Genomic DNA, 5,942 nt, shown 5'->3' with positions numbered 1-5,942 from the left:
CCCCGAATTGGACCATCATCACCTAATATCTCCGTGGTCTTTCAACTCAGCCTCATGAAACTTTCAGGGTAGATAGGTCTCCCCAAGACCTTTCCAACGGTGAGCCGTTTGCCTCGCTCGGCCATCTACAGCCGAAGTTATTAATGGTACTTGGTACCTTACCCTGTTTTTTCCATACTTGTTCGTACTTGGGTACAAACTTTGGATCGCCCATATCTCCACTTTGGAGGCCAGCCAGCACCTTGGCCCCATATACTTTTTTGTTGGTCATGCCATGCACCAAATATAATTGTTCTACGCCAACTTGCTATCTCTTCTCCAACTTGCCGTTATTCTTGGTCCAATTCCCATTTCATTCGTTTTTTACCCATTTTGCTATATGTTTCACTAATAGCTTCGGCCATGGACATGCTGATTTTCTATTTGTATTTTTCCTAGATAGTCCCACTCAAGACAATTCTAAATCACACCGGAACTTGTCGCTCGGTGGCAAACTGACCGAGTTATAATTCATGAAAGGTACCTCAACTTGGTACACCACGTGGTCGGCCCAAACCATAAACCGACCAAACGACCGACTTGGAGCACCTCGACCGGGTTGCCCCCATATAATGAAAGTTGCGTCTCTACACGCCCAACTTATGAATATTCTACGCCAAGTCGCTATCTCTTACCGGTAAGCCGGTATTCACCTTCCAAGGGTGATTTTGGTCAAGTGCCATTTCCTGCGACTTGGTCCCCGAATTGGACCATCATCACCTAATATCTCCGTGGTCTTTCAACTCAGCCTCATGAAACTTTAAGGGTAGATAGGTCTCCCCAAGACCTTTCCAACGGTGAGCCGTTTGCCTCGCTCGGCCATCTACAGCCGAAGTTATTAATGGTACTTGGTACCTTACCCTGTTTTTTCCATACTTGTTCGTACTTGGGTACAAACTTTGGATCGCCCATATCTCCACTTTGGAGGCCAGCCAGCACCTTGGCCCCAGATACTTTTTTGTTGGTCATGCCATGCACCAAATATAATTGTTCTACGCCAACTTGCTATCTCTTCTCCAACTTGCCGTTATTCTTGGTCCAATTCCCATTTCATTCGTTTTTGGACCCATTTTGCTATATGTTTCACTAATAGCTTCGGCCATGGACATGCTGATTTTCTATTCGTATTTTTCCTAGATAGTCCCACTCAAGACAATTCTAAATCACACCGGAACTTGTCGCTCGGTGGCAAACTGACCGAGTTATAATTCATGAAAGGTACCTCAACTTGGTACACCACGTGGTCGGCCCAAACCATAAACCGACCAAACGACCGACTTGGAGCACCCTGACCGGGTTGGCCCGATATAATAAAAGTTGCGTCTCTACACGCCCAACTTATGAATATTCTACGCCAAGTCGCTATCTCTTACCGGTAAGCCGGTATTCACCTTCCAAGGGTGATTTTGGTCAAGTGCCATTTCCTGCGACTTGGTCCCCGAATTGGACCATCATCACCTAATATCTCCGTGGTCTTTCAACTCAGCCTCATGAAACTTTCAGGGTAGATAGGTCTCCCCAAGACCTTTCCAACGGTGAGCCGTTTGCCTCGCTCGGCCATCTACAGCCGAAGTTATTAATGGTACTTGGTACCTTACCCTGTTTTTTCCATACTTGTTCGTACTTGGGTACAAACTTTGGATCGCCCATATCTCCACTTTGGAGGCCAGCCAGCACCTTGGCCCCATATACTTTTTTGTTGGTGATACCATGCACCAAATATAATTGTTCTACGCAAGCTTGCTATCTCTTCTCCAACTTGCGGTTATTTTTGACTCAAGTCCCATTTCCATAGTTTTTGGTACCAATTTGCTCTATGTTTCGCTAATAGCTTCGCCCAAGGACTTTGTGATTTTTTGTTCGCATTTTTCCTAAATAGTCCCACTCAAGACTATTCCAAATCACACCTTAGCTTGTCGCTCAGTGCCATACAGCCAGAGTTTTAATTCATGAAAGGTACATCACCTTGGTACACCACGTGGTCGGTCCAAACCATCAACCAACCATATGACCGACTTCGAGTCGAGCTAGCGGCTAGGCTCAATATAATGAAATGCGTGTCTTGATGCGGGCTACTGACGGTCTGAACAATGTAGCTCGCTAGCTCGTCTCTAAACTTGTGTTTTGGTCGAATATTGGGTGTTCATGTACCACTTCGGGTAACATGGACTTTGGTGCAACTTTACCACTTGTGCACTTAATAACTTCCCGGTCATTCAAGTCTTTGCCTTCATACTTTCAGGGTAGTTAGGTCTCGTCGAGACCTTTCCATACATATGCCAAACTCATCGATCGGACATCTATAGCCCGAGTTATTCGCGGTACACCGTACCTTACCCTGTTTTTTCCTCAATTGGGTACAAACCTTGGAACACCCATATCGCCCCTTTAGAGACTAGCTGGCACGTTGGCCTCATATAATGATAAGTGCACCTCAACTAGGGCTACTGACGGTCAGAACATTTCAACTTGCTAGCTCGGGCCCACACTTGTGTTTTTCTCGAATATATGGTTCAAGTGTGCCACTTTGGGCACTTTTGGACATTTTGTCCCCACACAACTTTCTTGCCTTGGTAGATAGGGTCTTGTGTTTTTGGGCAAAAAGATGCACCAAGATATGGTCTAACTTTCGTTCTTGTACCGCAAAGCGCTACCTCCAACACCCGAGGAGATAGAAAGTGATTATGTTCGGTATATCGGTCTTCCATGGCCTACTATGGTAAGCCCCTGCAGGTATGCAACCGAAGGTGCTTGGTACATGTATTTGGTGCAAAATCGGTGCAAAGTAGGTGTTTCCTTGATCGGGCTATAACTTTCTTGGTTGATGTTGGATTGCTTTGCGGTCTTCGGGGGATAGTTAGGGAACATGTTGGCCAACATTTTCTTATTCCTCAGCCTGGCCGTACCTCCTACCGTCTAGGCGGTATTCATGCTCTAAGTTGGAACTTGTGTTCCTTCGGGCAACTTTTCTGACTTTGACGCTTAATATCTTCCGTTCATATGCAGTCTAAGCTCTGCAACTCTCAGGAAAGCTAGTACTACTCATTTCCTTTCCATATCAGTCTTTGGCTTGTCGATCCAATGTCTACAGCCTTAGTTATTCACGTTCCCTGTGAAGGTAGGTTTTTGCCCATTTTCCAGTTCATGTGGTAACATTCCCGGACTTTGCCGGCTTTCTCTTCATGTGGTAACTTGCTTGCTTGTGTGGTAACTTGGAAGTGTATGTCTGACAGACCCAATCTCGGACTTAGCCGATTTTTCTCTTCATATCATATGGATCAATCACTAGGCCATCTTGCTTGCTTGTGTGGTAACTTGAAAGTGTATGTCTGACAGACCCAATCTGGGACTTAGCCGATTTTTCTCTTCATATCATATGGATCCATCACTAGGCCATCTTGCTTGCTTGTGTGGTAACTTGGAAGTGTATTTCTGACAGACCCAATCTGGGACTTAGCCGATTTTTCTCTTCATATTATATGGATCCTGGACTTAGCCGATTTTTCTCTTCATATCATATGGATCCATCACTAGGCCATCTTGCTTGCTTGTGTGGTAACTTGGAAGTGTATTTCTGACAGACCCAATCTGGGACTTAGCCGATTTTTCTCTTCATATCATATGGATCCATCACTAGGCCATCTTGCTTGCTTGTGTGGTAACTTGGAAGTGTATTTCCGACAGACCCAATCTGGGACTTAGCCGATTTTTCTCTTCATATCATATGGATCCATCACTAGGCCATCTTGCTTGCTTGTGTGGTAACTTGGAAGTGTATGTCTGACAGACCCAATCTCGGACTTAGCCGATTTTTCTCTTCATATCATATGGATCCATCAATACGCCATCTTGCTTGCTTGTGTGGTAACTTGGAAGTGTATGTCTGACAGACCCAATCTCGGACTTAGCCGATTTTTCTCTTCATATTATATGGATCCATCACTAGGCCATGTTGCTTGCTTGTGTGGTAACTTGATAGTGTATTTCTGACAGACCCAATCTGGGACTTAGCCGATTTTTCTCTTCATATCATATGGATCCATCACTAGGACATCTTGCTTGCTTGTGTGGTAACTTGGAAGTGTATTTCTGACAGACCCAATCTGGGACTTAGCCGATTTTTCTCGTCATATCATATGGATCCATCATATGGCCATCTTGCTTGCTTGTGTGGTAACTTGGAAGTGTATTTCCGACCGACCCAATCTCGGACTTAGCCGATTTTTCTCTTCATATTATATGAATCCATCACTAGGCCATCTTGCTTGCTTGTGTGGTAACTTGAAAGTGTATATCTGACAGACCCAATCTTGGACTTAGCCGATTTTTCTCTTCATGTCATATGGATCCTTCACTAGGCCATCTTGCTTGCTTGTGTGGTAACTTGGAAGTGTATGTCTGACAGACCCAATCTGGGACTTAGCCGATTTTTCTCTTCATATCATATGGATCCATCACTAGACCATCTTGCTTGCTTGTGTGGTAACTTGGAAGTGTATTTCTGACAGACCCAATCTGGGACTTAGCCGATTTTTCTCTTCATATCATATGGATCCATCACTAGGACATCTTGCTTGCTTGTGTGGTAACTTTAAAGTGTATTTCTGACAGACCCAATCTGGGACTTAGCCGATTTTTCTCGTCATATCATATGGATCCATCATATGGCCATCTTGCTTGCTTGTGTGGTAACTTGGAAGTGTATTTCCGACCGACCCAATCTCGGACTTAGCCGATTTTTCTCTTCATATTATATGGATCCATCACTAGGCCGTCTTGCTTGCTTGTGTGGTAACTTGATAGTGTATTTCCGACCGACCCAATCTCGGACTTAGCCGATTTTTCTCTTCATATCATATGGATCCATCATATGGCCATCTTGCTTGCTTGTGTGGTAACTTGATAGTGTATTTCCGACCGACCCAATCTCGGACTTAGCCGATTTTTCTCTTCATATCATATGGATCCATCATATGGCCATCTTGCTTGCTTGTGTGGTAACTTGATAGTGTATTTCTGACAGACCCAATCTCGGACTTAGCCGATTTTTCTCATCATATAATATGGATCCTGGACTTAGCCGATTATAAGGTTATTATATATGGATCCTGGACTTAGCCGATTTTTCTCATCATATAATATGGATCCTGGACTTAGCCGATTATAAGGTTATTATATATGGATCCTGGACTTAGCCGATTTTTCTCTTCATATAATATGGATCCTGGACTTATCCGATTATTAGGTTATTATATATGGATCCTGGACTTAGCCGATTTTTCTCTTCATATAATATGGATCCGGGACTTAGCCGATTTTTCTCTTCATATAATATGGATCCGGGACTTAGCCGATTTTTCCCTTCATATAATATGGATCCGGGACTTAGCCGATTTTTCTGTTCAAATAATATGGATCCGGGACTTAGCCAATTTTTCTCTTCATGTGGTAACGTATGCCAATCGCTCACAAGTCATGGGATAAGGGTACTTGTGTTCTTCCATCTTCTAAGTCCCGCACGGGGACATCGTGATCGCCCCAAGTCCGGAATAGCGCCAAGTCAAGCCCCACGGTGGCCGTGCAGGACCTGTTAGCGGCGGCCCCACTGACAGCACTAATCCGGACTTAGAAATTATATCTTTCTAATCGAACACCACACACGCAACACCACCATACCACCATCTCCTTGCAAGTACCTAAGTACCCGCAACTCCATGGTGAAGGCAATGTCACTCCATCACCAACCTCTTTGCACTGCAAGCACTTACGTACCAACAACACTCCGAAGAAGGCAACGGCGCGCGATGCTCGACTCCACACACCACACCACACCACACCACCGATGGCCAGCCAGCCAGCCAGCCCAGCTAAGGGCTAACCAACCAACCAACCACCAATGGCCT

This window comes from Anopheles coustani (assembly GCF_943734705.1).
Source record: "Anopheles coustani chromosome X unlocalized genomic scaffold, idAnoCousDA_361_x.2 X_unloc_54, whole genome shotgun sequence".
In the NCBI taxonomy this organism is placed as follows: Eukaryota; Metazoa; Arthropoda; class Insecta; order Diptera; family Culicidae; genus Anopheles; species Anopheles coustani.
Note: the sequence above shows the minus strand (reverse complement) of the source record.